Source organism: Corvus kubaryi, unplaced genomic scaffold (genome assembly GCF_017639235.1).
Source record: "Corvus kubaryi isolate FWS band 111438036 unplaced genomic scaffold, C.kubaryi_AGA036_p1.0 71, whole genome shotgun sequence".
Taxonomy (NCBI): domain Eukaryota; kingdom Metazoa; phylum Chordata; class Aves; order Passeriformes; family Corvidae; genus Corvus; species Corvus kubaryi.
The window spans coordinates 7,557,672-7,573,133 of record NW_024582059.1 but is presented as its reverse complement, the minus strand read 5'-3'; the positions used below and the strand labels follow the sequence as shown (position 1 = coordinate 7,573,133).

At 39.2% G+C, this 15,462-nt stretch overlaps 1 long non-coding RNA gene across 4 annotated transcripts in view; it reads left to right on the top strand.

Annotated features, from left to right (window-relative positions):
* LOC121674966 overlaps positions 1-15,462 on the top strand; it is a 104,145-nt gene that overhangs the window by 66,653 nt on the left and 22,030 nt on the right. For all 4 annotated transcript variants that reach the window (XR_006019909.1, XR_006019907.1, XR_006019908.1 and 1 more), the window contains 3 exons: positions 2,771-2,836; positions 6,100-6,207; positions 6,795-6,886. This is a non-coding gene — a long non-coding RNA (uncharacterized LOC121674966). The remainder of the gene's footprint in view (positions 1-2,770; positions 2,837-6,099; positions 6,208-6,794; positions 6,887-15,462) is intronic.

The window sequence follows — 15,462 nt, the reverse complement described above, 5'->3', positions numbered from 1 at the left end:
CTCCTGCGCTCAGGTCTCCTCCAACAGCACAGACCTCACCTGGTTTCCATCAGCCTGTCTACGCAGACGAAAGCAACATCCTTCCAAGGTCAGCGGGCAGAGCTCCTGGAGTGCAGCCATTTGTCTGTACAGGTGTACAGCTGCACACAGTCAGGGTGTCTCCCAGAAGGAAGCACAGGCCACTGTTAATGGAGCCAAAGTGGCTCCTGAAGGGGAGCTCTGTCTGTAGTGAAGCTCATGCACGGCTCCTTGCACCTTAAGCTGGAGGTGTCTTGCCTCACTGGTCTGTTTAGGGGTTTCCTAAAATGGATTCTCCAGACGTGGCATACCCTGCCACGTAAGGTGCAGACAGCAGAAGGGAACCGCTAAGCACAATGCTTTCCCTGGTTTCCAAGCATCCTGTGACTCTGGCACCCTCTCAGTCCAACACAGTGCAGCTCACCAGGAGAGGAAAGGACAACACCTTACCTGCAGTTTTCTGCTGTCTCATTCCAGCCCTTTAACCCTGTGTCCAAATATCTCCCTGTATTACTTCAAATATAATCTCTTTTACCTTCACAAAACCTTTCTGATCTTCTTCTCACCCAACCCCACATTCCTCATTTGGTGCTGGGCTTCTGACTACTGCCTCTGAGCACGATCCCATCTCCAACATCTCCTGTTACACTTCAATAGAAGCATTTGCATGCCTTTCCCAATGCTACTTCTCACTTTAGGAAGGCCGCAGACACAGCTATGCCATTCTTCCCCTTTAACTCCCTATTTAAATTTTTTCTTTGTCTAGAAGCTAACAAAGCAATTAGCCACAGTTATGCTACAAGCATGCTGGTGGCTGTCAGGATGGCTGATCTGATAACACTTTTACTTATATAATTTTCCTCTTTTTTCCGTCCTCTCTGCCTCAAGCACATCATGCACTGTCAGCTGTTGTAGATTTCAAGCATAAGTCATTTTTTGAAGCCCAGTTTTCTTTAGGTTTTTTTCCGTGCCTAGCACAGTCAGGCCTCTAGTGGTAACCTGCTCTCCTCTACTACTCATATACAAATTATTCTATTTGGAAAAATGTTTAAAATATGCCTAATATTGAAATAATTCATTCCTTCGCAGTAGCAAGTAATTAGCAGATCTCCTTCTCCTTCCAGATTAGTTATATTATTTCTCAGGAGCCTGATAAGAGATGCTGATGAGGTACAAAAGAAGGTAAACTCGTCAGTATTTAACCCACACAACAACATTCTAAGAGAGACTTTGTCAGAGTACCAAATATTTCTATGTTGTGGGAATTTAGTTATGTCTTGCCTGCTTCATGGGAACAGTAACCTAGATACAGAGCATGACACTGATAAACATAACTCAATATTTGGCATGTTCTGAACAGCTGTATTTCAGAGGAAATTATTCTAATTTGTTTTTATAGATCATAAGCCTGAAACTAAATTACAGCCATGAATTTTGGCTCAGCAGAGTTCTCTGAATTGCAACAGCAAAGTCTAAGATAAAGTCTGGGTTTTTAGCCTCCCAGAAAATAGAATGAAACTTCCCTTTCTTCTTAAAACAGCAAACCAACCACTGTATGTTTCACCCTATAGTAACATTTTTAATTATAAATGTTATTTTTCCATAGAGTTGGACTAAGTGAAAAAGTGGTCTGGGTTTAAAGGAATTGCTACAGGTTGGGAGCAAATGAGAAACAGTTTTGTTCAGTTATTTTATTCATGTACAAGTAAAAGAACAGATTAAGACTGATTTAATGGGAATGTGTCCACTTTATAAAAATTAAATGTGACTGCTTCGCACTTTGTTTCCAACCACTTGAGATTTTTCTGGTGAACATTGAACTCCAATTTTCATGAGCAAATACAACTGGTAACTCTAATTGTAGAAAGCATAGCTTCCTTTTTTTTCATCATCCTTGCAAGGAAAATATCTTCAACCCTCTCTAGTTGATAAATGAATAATGAATTTAGCTCACTGTGACTCAGCAAAGGGAAAGACACAATATGAAAATCTCAAAAGTAGTACTAAATTTTTAAATCAAACATATCCGTAACAGTTGCCCACCTATAGATGCTGTAGATTAGCACTTGAGTCACGTACTAATCTTGAGTATTTACAACTTCCCAAGCAAAATAGTAAAAGGAAAAGCTAGATTTGAAATTGTTGTTTTTATCAATCGTTTCTTATTCTCCTGCAGAATTACAGCACCACAGGAAAAAGGGACTACACCACAGAGACACAAACAAGTGCAGAAATCAGTGCTGCTTTGCTTAAAATTTTTGATAGTATCACAAAGGAATTTCCCACATATTTCAGTCTGACACAATCTTATATTTTAATTTCTAAATGCTTGTGAATTGCTGCATACCACTGTACAAACAAAACCCACTATATCCTTAAATGATAATTAAATTATTTTAAAATTTAACACACGTCCTGGATCAATTTCCTAAATTCGGGTGAGCTGCACTCAACACTGAGCTTGCAAGGAAACAGAAGAGAAAAATTATTTTTGTTATCTTCACATGTCTCTGCTGGTTGTAAGAGTGTCTTTGAGAGCCCATTCATTTCAAGGTGCTTCAGATTTCATCTGTAACATCTTTGTTTATCTCCATCAATTATACATTTATCAGGCTGAATAAAAAATTCAAAGAAAAATTTTGTTCCACTCTATTAATGAGTTTTCAGCATATCTGATACAAGTTATGTAGCGATAAAAGCTATATAATCATGCAATTAATTATTCTCTTTTCTTCCATAAATGATGCATAAGGTTTTGTTACCAAGAGGAAGGAATAGTCCTCTAGTCATCGAGACATTAAAACTATTAGGCATTCAGGTGAGAAAATGTATACTTAATTAGGATTACTGCTTGAACTAACAAAATACAAGATATTCAAATAGTTGGTATCCACTATAACCCACCTGTAGTTTTTTTTCTTGTATGATCAAGCCCAAAATAATACTAACTTTTTATTTCTGGCCTTTATTGCTTTTTATCTGGAAAGGTGGTACACCCTGTTTAGATTTAAAATGAAATTGTACATAGTCACTTGTCATCTTTCTCCATGTTTTTTGCTTTGTTTCACATGGCAGTTCTTAAGACTGTGAGACTTACACTTGGGAGAGAGTGGTGAGTGAAGGCTGAAACTTCTTAGGGTTGGTTAGCCCATGCCACCCAGACTGGAAAGATACAGTGGCTCTGGTTGCAAGGTAGAAACTGTGCATGCCAGTGAGACTGCAAAGTTGTAATGTAGGCTAGAAATCAATTCTTGTGCTGATATCTACTAACAAAAACTCACCCTCTCTTCAAGAATCCTCCATTTCAGTGTTTTACTACTTTGACACCCCATTTGATAAGTTCTTACGCATCCTTGTCCTGGTGCCTTGCTTAAGGAACCTGAAACAAAACAGCTGGAAAGAAAAATAACTGCCCAGAGTCCTTCCATGAGCACAGAAGTACACTTTATTTTCTATTTCACAAGACACTGCATTGCTTTTGCATGCAGCAGAATCTCATTCTTTTGTACTTCATTATTCATAAATTGGGTAAGCCACACAACCCATGCAAAAGTTAAGTTCTTCCCACATCCAGTAAAAAAAACTCAAAAGCAGATGCTAATGGGATGCTTTAATTTCAGTAAATCATTGGTTTTGTGGAAAGAAAAGTCGTGACTTTCACCTGTCTGCTAATAATTAAATTTAAAACTGAATTGCCACCATTAATTAAAGCTAAGTCCCATATTCCACGTGTTTCAAGATAACTATACTGTTACGTTCCTCAAGAATGCACTTTCTTTTCAGAGAAGCAGGAGTTATAATGCTGCCAAATAAATTTCTTCACCTTCCATGGGGAAGTATGTAAACAGTGAAATGGAAAATGTTATATAAAAGGAAATGAATCAGCCAGAAAGAATATATTTTTTTAATTCATCAGCATGAAATTATACTAATTTGGAACCTAATCAAGTCTGTGCTATGAGCACAACTAAGGGTCAACACGGTATCTCCTTCAAGATGGATATATTTTGAGTATTTTCAGTTTAAATAATTCATTCCATTCATAGCGTCCAAGGTCAGCATAAAACAACTTTTCTGAGTAATAACTAAGCAGAAACAAATCATAGATTGTTTATATCTTAATCAAAGATATAAACATCTATCCAGATATTTAACAGGTTCTGGAGAACTGCTCTGTGTTTGCTCTCGTTAACTCATTTGAAACTCAGAGCAGCTTTAGCCTAGACTAAAAATTAAACTAACATTTCAGAAAGTAACAGATGGGAAAAGGAGAGGTTTAAACACAAAGCTAAATGCCACTGCTGGAAATCAAGCACCACCAGAAAGAACAAAAAGCAATTTATTCAAAGGACTAAGTCCAGCTACTGAATGGCAAGAAACTTGTAAATCCTTCAGTACAACATTAAAAATTAAAATATCTGCTTTATTATAATTATTGCAAACACCCAGATTTAGTGCCAGCCATTCTTTTTATGTATAAGGCCATCTTTCTAATCAACACAAACGCAGCCCTGCAGATGTGGCATCCACTCCAAAGTTTTTGTGCTGTTTCAAATCTTGCAGAATTTTGATACACTTGAGTTAATTTGTTGATGAATATTCTGGCTGCTGCTTTTCCTCCAGCTTCTCTCTGTGGCCATACTTTCATATGGGAGGTTTAATGTCAAATTAAGGTCAAATTTTTAGTCTTACAACAAAGCCAAAGATGGACATTTTGACATATATTTATCAATTGCAATATCATAAAATAAAATTAAAAGTAAAGCACAAAACATAAATTCTAATTTTGCTTACAACTGGCTAAATGGGAGAACATGAACTTGAAAAGATGCATGGAGGAAATAAAAGGAAAACTGGTGATTCAGAGTGAGCCTAATTCATCACAGGCATGTGTAGAATTGGCTGCAGTTCTAGCATTTAATTAGGACTCTTGTCCTCAGGAAAACAAATTGAAAAATATACTTAAGCCAATCCTTCAGTAGACAGGAAAATAAATGTAAAAATATCTTTAAAGTTTTTAACATTCAACTTTTATGTATAATTTAATAGGGCAAATAAGGCAATTTACATTGACATTTTGTTATACAAAATATTTTCTTTTAAAGTATTATGCTATTAATATTGTCATTAATTAACATTGTCAAATAAACTTATGATGTAGTTAGCTACCACCAGCCAGCCTCCTATCTTATTGAAATTTCTTTGAACATATCAAAATTAAAATACAGAACACAACTGGGATGATAAACCTTCAAAGGCTTTCCTTAGTCTGGAATATATCAGGAAAAGTACCAGGAGAGCTGCTCATCACCAAAATTCATTCAATACCTTTTACTCCAATCAAAAAAGGATGAGACTATTCTGAAAAAAAATAGCTTTTTTGGGTTTTTTATTTCAAAGGAGGATTTATTTGAAATTGTCCTTGTTTAAACCTATTTGCCTAAACCAAACTAAATACCTTTTCAGCTGTCCTAAAAATCTCAAGCCCCTCTTCAAATCTTTTCACTGTCTTTCTTTCATCCACTGCATTAGATTTCATCTCTGTGGATGAAATCCTATTCCTTACATACACACATGTCCAGGTGCTCTCTTCAGTGTCAATAATCCACCTTTAACTCAGTCTGGGTGGTTTAATCCTTTCCACAGAACATTTCCTACCAACGTATAAATCTTGCTTATGTCCTTCTCTTACCCTGCATGTGCTGACCATACTCATCCCTTTCTTTCCAGTTTATTATTTCTCTTAAAAAAACCCCTTTCCTTCACTTCTCTCCAAAGAAATGCCAATCTAATAAAACAGTGAAGGTTTATAATAATGACTTTTATTAGAATCACCATTGTTTATATGGTTACACCTACCCTTTACAACTCTTTAGTCCACAAAACTCCTAAGAGCCATGGCTCAGACAGGAGCAATCAGTTGCATTTCTCACACTATGAGATAGCCTTGGGTACTGCTGATCCAGTCATCCATCAAAGGTCCCAATTCATGTTGGCATCAGCCACAACTTCCCGACCTTGCGCAGTGGGTTTACATCGAAGGATCACCTCTCAATTAATGCTTCATACTTTCTATGGCAGAAACTTGCTGAACCTTTTGACATGGAAAACAGATGCTGGACCTCACTGAAAAGAGTCATTGCATTTTAGGAACGATGTGTTCATACATTCCCACACTCCAAATAATTGGTAAGTCTGTCAGAAGTCTTCAGAAATCAGTCTGACAGGCACATGCTACTTTGTCAATGTACATGAATTTTCCTTACTACTATGCCCCAATTTACTCATGTGGTATGCAAGGTTCATCAACACCAGCTGCTCTCTACTTATCACAACATTAACAAGGCTCTTTCCAGACTTTGATCCAAAGAGTGGAGGCTAAGCAGCAAATCCATTTATGCAATGAACCAATTTCTGTCTAGTTATCTGTCCTCAGGTCTGCCACCACTGTTCCAGGCACAGCCAGTTGCACGAGAGCAAATGTGCTCAACATCATGTCTTGCCTGATGCCAATACTGGCTCCTGGAGGCAAAAGACCATATCAATTAATCTGTTTGTTTCAGCAGATGGATTGCGTGCTACTCTATCTTAGTATTCAAAGCAATTTTACTTTGCCTGCTTCACAGTTAACTCAGAAAATGTGTGCTGGTGGGTGATTTATTCTTGCATGTGACTGAATAACCTAACCCGTCATTTGAAAGAGGTTTTAGGCTGTTAATAGGGAATATATTTTCTATATAATCAGAAATAACACCTTTTTTCTCCTTCATACTTAGGCTTCAGCTTACAGTGCATTGTGTTTCTTGATTGCATCTTTTGTATGCTGGTCTTTGTGAGACTTCACAGAGGAAACTGCTCTTTCTGTGAGGTGAGTCGCTATTCAATTACCAAAGAACAGTTTTGCTAAATAATATATGCATTTCTTGTTGCATAGCATTTTTTATTCAATAGTTAGTCTACATCAAAACATCACAATCCTTTCTGTTATATTTGTTCTCATATTCAGTGCACATTAGTAACCCTTTCAGTGATAAATATTTTCCACAGCCACACACTCCTTGCTCACTCTGGCTGAGATTCTGCTGCCTTTCCTTTTGCGAGCACTGTAGGTAGTGTAGCAGCATGCAGTGTGTAACACCTACTCAGCTTTTTAGAGGACCTTCATTCTTTCAAGGGTTTGCAGATTTTCCTCCAAAGCTACATCTCATATCCAATATCCCTTGGGAAGCTGCTGCAGGGACTCCCAGAAGTTTTTCCCTTGGTGGAGTCCTTGCTGTCCACTTCACTTCATAGTGTGGTCTCTAAAAGATGTTTATTTCACTATCCATTACATTGAATGTGGGTCAGTTTAAAACAAATTGTTGTAACAACCAAACTGGAATGTAGTCAGCATTTAAAGGAGGGGAAAAAAACCCCAAGCAACCCAAACCCACTCCCCTTCATTCCTTCACACCCTCCCTACAACACCAAAACAAAAAAAAACAAAACCCAAAGAACCAAAACCAAACCAAAACCAACAACAAACATGTAAGAAGATTTGTTGGTACATGGAGCATCTATGCCAGGGGTGAGTGGCAGGTGAGTATGGCGGGAAAATGAAATGTGGTAGATGGCTTGGATGAGGAAGCCCATTTTCATTTATTGAATGAAAGTCCTTGCAGCTGAACAAGGTCTGTCCTCGAAAGTATTTCTGTGTCCAGAAAATATGAGGAAAATACATCTGTCTTTATTATTCTGGTCCCCACACTGACCTTCTAAAATGAGATTTTCAAAATATCACACTTCTAAATGAGAATAAGACGTAGCAGCATAAAAAGGCTTCCTCTGTGACAGAGGGAGAAATGTAATGCATAAGAATTTACGAGTGTAAATTGGCAGTTCAAAATAAAATATAGCACATATACTTGAATTTCTAGCTTAGGAAAGGTTAAAACCCAAAATACCACCAACTTTTTCTAACAAATAGTTTTCATTTGCTACTCAGAGTGTCTTTTAGGAATTCTTCAGAACTGTCAAACAGTTATCTCCATTGGCAAGTACCTTGCAAACATATCTTCACTACAAACTGGGATCCAAATGACATCTACTTCCCATTTTTGTCAAGTACCCAGACTGGCAAATTCCATAGAGATCAAGGAGGCAGACAATGTTTAAGATTATGTCGTTTTGGTGTGTGCACATATTTTCCTATTTGGTCCCAACAGATTTCCTACAAATCTCAATCTTAGAGCGTATCTGTTAATGAACCATAGGGTGAAACTCCCCTGCCGATCTTACAGCTATGAAGCAACAAACCCAGTCTGACACAGTGAATCATAATACTTAGCATCTGAAGAGGTAACTAAAAAGAGAGATGTAAAAGTCAGAATCACATTTACAGACATTTCCCCCTCCTGCTTCTCCAACTGCATCAAGAGTAAAATGATTTAAGGTCAAATTCTCACCAGGCAAAGCAGTGTATGCTCAGTGCAGCATGAAACCACCATCCTTATTATCACAGAACCCACTTAGAGTGAAAAAATGAAAAATTTCAGTAAGCACAGCTTTACCAGAAAAAGAAGAACTAATTCTAAGAACATTCATGGCTGAATGGTGCTACTATAAAGATGGTGCCTCAACAGAAGCAATGCCTCCTTGGATCAGTTCATTGTCTCCCTTATCGGTTACTTCAAATATCTTGTTATTTACTGTCAAATATTACCATTTCCTTTCAGCCAACTAAAAATTAACTTAAGACTACTTCTTGCAACCAGTAAACACACTTACAAATAAAAAGTTTACCAATAAAACTCTCACAAACGTGAAAGTCATCATTATTCTGAGGGTTTACAAAGGAACCACTTTTGCTAATCGATTTTTACTATACTCTTGGCTATAATGGATTCACTGGCATTTTTTTTCCTTCTGTGAACTCTTTGCTCTCAATTCTTCCTGTGCTTCGTGGGATCTGTGTGGATGTGAAGAGCATGCACAGCCCCTGGCCAAGTGCTAATGTACACTGGCAGTATTCATGAAGGAAGCAATAAACTATGCCCACCAGCTTCCCCAGAGTCTGTTGCAGAAGTCATCATTTTTTTAATGTCAGCAGAAAATGGTGTTTTGGGCAGAGTAATAAATTCTTCAGTTTTGTGACTTAGGACTGAAACACACTTTATGAAGACTTTGGTCCACGTTCGAAATTTATACTCCATTTTTTTTCCACTTCAAATTTTCTGAAACTTTGGCATTTGAGAACAAAATTCATCTCCCCTCCTGATCTGATATTAGTCATTCATAATTGGTTGGAGTGCTCTAGAAGGAGCCTGGGCATTGTTGCACCTCTGTCTATGCCAAGGGCTGAAGAGAAGGGTTCTGGCTCTGACATTACCTGGCAAAAGATGACAAGCATCTGACTGTTCCACCACCAGTCTGAAGTGTGCTGGAACATCTTGTTTGTGTCCTTCTCCAGACTGCTGGCTTGCCACCTCACACGCATCAACATTGGGATACCCAGCTGCTGTGCCATCTTGGGCCCCCAAGAGGACTGTCACACACCCCCAAGCTTAGGACCTTCATTTACACTCTCCAAGACCCATGCACTGCTTTCAGACGTGGATTAGCATCTCTGACTTGTACAAGGAAATAAAGCAATGCTCAAGCTCAGACACTGCAGACCCAAGATACCCAGTGAAGGTACCAGGATGTTTCAAAGGATCTGCTTCTTCAAATCCTTTCCTGTCTTGCTATGATCCACATCTTATGGTAAGAATGAGCAGCAGTAATATCCTCATTTCAATGGTTGCTCATTCAGGGGAATGGCCTTGTTAACAACTTATTTTTGCAGAAGATAACTATAATAAAGAAGCAGTGTAATTGAAACAAAAAAAAAAAGTGGTGTGATGCTTCCATGATTAAATAAGGTCATATGATTTAGAGTTAATCCATTCTCCCTAGAACACCTTTTCAAAGCTAATAGATTAATTTATATGTCCAGAAGTTTATTTTGCCTTATATGATCTGTGGATGCTGGTGGTTTTATTTGATTGTTAGCTTTTTAAGTGAGAATTTAGGGTATTTAAATAAAACATGATATTTTTTCTAGGAGAAAAATGATTTTACTTTAAAGATTAACCTGAAACACTTTTCTACTCTTTCATTTTCATGAAGGGGTCAGAGAGTCAGGCTCATTTGTAAGGTAATCCTGGACAAAAGAGGAATCCCAGAGGTTTAATTCAGTCTTTTCTTAACATCACTGGTAGTCGGACCAAGCCCTGTCCTAGATGAGCCATGGAAGCAGACCCTCACATTCTTGTGCCTCCAACAAAAGCCTTAATACAAGAGAATCAGCATCAGAGTATCACAGCAGTGACTTGAGCATATAGAAATCCTGGATGCAGCTGGAGATATGTATAAGAACAAAAGACACAATATGAATTAGTGACTGTTGTGCAAAGCACCTACGGGGACTTGTCCTTCAGTGAATGCCGTTTCTGTGGTTCACGCAGTGATATTCATAAAATATTCTGAAGGTTATGAAAGGGCCAGCATTTTTCCTGTTGTTTTGTCTTGTTTTCACATGATTAATTACTGCCTACCTGTTAGAATGTTGGAGTGGCAGCAGCTCCCGAGGGAAGCCAACCTCAGCTGGTTGAATAAGCACTTTCCCAGACTGTGGCAAAGTGGAAGCAAATTGTATCTACAGCAAAAGTGCCTTCTGACATACCATCCACTTTCAGACTGAAGAATTTTGCCTGCTTCCTCCTCCTGTGAAGTGTCAGGCTGCCCCCTCAGAAAATGTGGATAGTAATTAGGGCAAAACCTAAGCAGAAATTGTCCTGTGCTGAGTCAATACCACTCCACTCAGGAAACCTTGTAACCCCCCAGCTGCAGCGCTGGCTCTGTGAGGACGAGAGGGATAAAGTGACCTGTAATCTCCACCGCAGTGCAGTGCTGCAGTTTGCAGGGCTGGATGGCACTGGGCAGCCATGGTTACACAAGTGTGGGTGTCCCTGTACGTCACCTCAAAGGCTTCTCGCAGGGCTGGCATGAGAGGCTGCCCAGACTCAGATTTCTCCTTGTGGGCTCAGCTGCCTGATCTCACATGGGAGAGGAATGTAGCCAGGGCAGTAAAATGACTTGTGTTGACATGGTAGTATTGCTAATAATATCTGAACATGTGTGTATGATTTTCAAGAGAAAAAAGAGAGAGCCTTTGGAGGCCAGACATATTTTACAGGTACTGCTAATTTCCTTCAAAATTACACAGTAATCGCAGTACCTTTTTTATTGCTTTGAAGATACTTATCTTAATACCACTAATTCTTACATAATGATTTTTTTATTGAAAAAGTGTTTGTCTAAGAATCAACACCATGTATTATTAAACACTAAGACTACTCAACTTTTAATTATAATACTGCATTGATTAAATTAACTCATTGATATTTTTTCTCAGTGTTTGTATCTAGAATCTTGGCCCTCTTTGTTGTTATATTTTTATCCAATTATTAAACCACATGTGCATGTATACATGTATGTTTACATGTAACAACTAATTGATTAGAATTGCTGCAATTAACAGTCTACAGTGATGGCCCACAGAAAGGAAACAAACATCAGTTCCACATCATGAAAGCAGTCACTTAAAATAACACGATAAACAAAGGACAGGTCAACTGCTGACCAAATTAAGCACCTCAGAATGATCAATGCAGACAAACCAGTGACATAAGCTATCCCTAAAGCAGTCTTGGAAGAAGTCAGACAAGCCAGAGCAAAAGCCACTCTTTTGAAACATTTCATAAATATCAACACTCCACTCTCCTAAGAAAAAGAAACAAACAAGAAGACAGCAACAACTGGCTGAACACTGTGTTTTCTAGAAGCAGCTTAATTATATCAACTTTGGATTAATGTTATGAATAACAACATTGACAGTATCAATCATTGCTAGAGTTTCTTTTGTGCATTTTACACCAAGAATAAGCTTTCTAACATTGACCACAGTGAGAACTTGCTGCTCAAATCCATCTTCCCAGTTAAAAAAATGTGAAGTCAGACGTGAGAAGAAGAAAATAAAATGCTTGCAATATCCTCATGTTTCTCCTGGTGGAGAAATGCATTACAGACCCCAGTGGCAGGCAATTTCTGCCTGAGGATTTTTACTGACAGCGAATGCATTTATTGATTACCACCACATGAAGCTCAACAAAAGATCTAATAACAGACTACTCAACATGTAGCCTGGGGATCTATCTGGATGCTTAAAAATCTAGTACAGGAGTTTGGAAAGGATTTGTCAGGGCTCTTGGCTACTTCTGGCGCTGTGGGACCAAGTTCTGCCATGGTGGCAATGCCTGGCCCTGCCTGCCCCTTCCTGGCTTGGCGGTATTGCTGCCCTCATCTCCCAGCTTGCCTTCCCCTGGCAAGGAGCCCAGCTTTTGCTGCTCCCCTACAGAGTTGTGTAGGAGATGATTTTAAAACATCTCTTTTAAATGTCAAAGCACTTTCCCCAGCTGAACATGTTACATAGTAATGGGTTATTTCTTGGCCCTTGGTTCAAGGCCAGACAGTACATTTTATGCTAGCTGTGGGAAAAGGAGCGAGAATTTTTTTCGTGCCTTTTTTCCATTCTGTTTTGTTCTGTAAGCAAAGCAATTACAGTCATGCACCAAAAAAGACTTTTCAGCTGTGGAAAGTCCCACAGGAGAAATTTTGAGGAAAAAACTGCCTCTAGAGTATTCTGCTAGAGGGTTCATCTCTGCTCAGTGCACTGCCAACGCAGATAACTGACCCTGCATGGAAAGCGCTACAGCACTGAACTGCAGATGTGACAGCTGGAAGGATACAACAACATTTGTGACATTCATATGCCATCAAACAACTGACCCTCAGGAACCTTACCTGTCTCTGTATCTCCAGTGGAAACATGATACCAGGCCTGGTCACTCCTCAAGGTAGATCTCAAGGAGGTCCAAATATATGAGGGAAAAACACATGGTGCTCAAATGGTAGAAAAGTCCTAAAGTTATTTCCAAGAAATCCATTAAATGCTCAAGATGTATTAGGCTTCTGACAGCAGCTAGCCACATCTAGGTGAAATAGAACTGCAGCTGCTAGAATATCAGGACTGTGTGATTTACAAAATGATCTCTGGGATGTCCTAGCCTTGTGTTCAATATTGATTCACTTTCTGTGTCCTGGCCAAAGAGCAGTGTTCAGAGTAACACGTGATGCGCTTTTCTGAAGGCTCCTTATCATGGGACTAGGCCTACTCTTAATTAGGATGTTTTCAGTAGGATTTTCCCAAAGCCTCTGTCAAAATATCTCGGCACTGCTCTCAATAACAATTAGAGATATTTTTCCATGCATATACAGACATGATATGATATAGATATGTATGAACAAATACAGATACGTCATCCAAATTTCTGGTGCCTTTATCTTTGGTATAGACTGCAACACCTTGTGATAGTGTTAGATAGGAGTAATTTTCTACTCAACTCTTCACCTTATGCTTGCACCCATGTCCCTCATCTGTGGAACCAGCCATGGACAGCATTACGAGTTTCAAACCACTCAACAGATTCTAGCAGCTCCCATCCCTTCCAAAAACCCAATTTGGCAGAATTATGTTTTCTTCCTCCTCTCCAACTGTGCAATTCACACACACTCACAGACTTGCCTTACCTCAAAACCTCCTGATGTGAAGGCTGGATTCAGTCCAGAAGCAACAGGACAAGAAAGAGTTACTGACCAAAGTGCAATTTTACTCCAAGTTTTCTACATCCCTTAAGTCCACTCTGAAACTATATATCCTCTTATTCAGTAAAGGACAGTGCTAGAGGCAGTGGGATACCAGCAAGAGGAGAGGAAAGGCAGGAGTGGGCAATGGCACGATGGATGCAATGAAACGTCCTAGCTCCCACCTTTCCTTTCTGGCTCCAGACATAGCTTCAAAACCTCTGAGGCAGCAGGAAAAATTGTCCAGCAGTAATTTTCAAGGGAAATACAATTAGTGCATTAAGATTATTTCATGAAATGGTTTCTTTTTCTCCATCACAAGAGTGCCATCTTTGACTGCTACTAAAAAGGACTGTAAACTCCACAGGGGACAGGCTGAAAAACACCACTAAGGGTTACTTGATGGCTGGTTTTCTGCACAGAAGCTCTTCTGCAGTCCCGTGTCTTTGAGTAAAGCATGTGCACCACTATCAGATGCTTAACCTTTCAGAAATGCTGTGCAGAAAGAGGGGCTGCCACTAGGATGTCGGATGTGCAAGCACTTTTCTGCATCCCAGGGATACGGAGAACATTTTTCATTGGTTTTTTCTCCTTTTGGTTTTTTCCCAAACCAAACTGCAGAGTATTTTTAACTCCTTTAATTTGAGCTGGCAGTATGAGCACTTTTTAGTTTACCTAACTTTGACATCTAGTGCCTAAGTCCACATCACTTATTAACAGCAACAAAAGCCTAAGGCAACCTTAGAGGCTAAGACATTTAACAAAGAGAATATTACATCAAATCTGTGTTGTCTTAAGATACATTTGCTCCTGAGTTCACTCCAAAGTTACACCACTGGCTTTCTAGAAGCGGTATCAATTTCGAAGAATTAAAAAATGTCTAGTGGAAAGAAAGTTTCAAACTTTGTATGGGAGTTCTAAACATTTTAAGGGAAGGCTTCAAGTGACTATGTTTTTACAAAGAACAAAACTCCATTCTAGTGAGACCCCACCTGGAGTGCTGCATCCAGCCCTAGGGTCCCCAGCAAAAGAAGGACATCCACCTGTTGGAGCCAGTCCACAGGAGGCCACCGATTTGGTTAGAGGGATGGAGCACCTCTCCTATGAGAAAAAGCTGGGAGAGTTGGGATTGTTCAGCCTGGAAAAGAGGAGGCTTGGGGTGATCTAACTGCAGCCTTCCAGCACCTGAAGGGAGCCTAGAAGAAAGATGGAGAGAGACTATTTACAAGGGCCTGTAGGGACAGGACAAGGGGGAATCGCTTTAAACTGAAAGAGGGTAGCTTTAGATCAGATATTGGAAAGGAATTCTTTACTGTGAGGGTGGTAAGATATTGGAACAGTTTGCCCAGAGAGAGAAGCTGTGGGTGCCCCATCCTTGGAAGTGTTTAAGGCCAGGTTGGATGTTGCTCTGAGCAACCTGGCCTAGTGAAAGGTGTCCTTGCCCATGGCTAAGGGGTTAGAATGAGACATCCTTGAGGTCTGTTCCAACACAAATCATCCTATGATTCCATAATAATGGCTTTCTTCACACTACAGCTATCAAAACCATGATTATTTTTCTGTTGATAATTCTTTTTCACAGAAATGTTGGAAGAATCATGGACAAAACTGTTTGATGAAGTTCATTTGTAGATACTGTCATTATAAATACCTGTTCATCTGCCCTTTATAGAATGCTACATACTAACTTTTTCTGGGACTGGCATCTGAATCTGAGCTTTC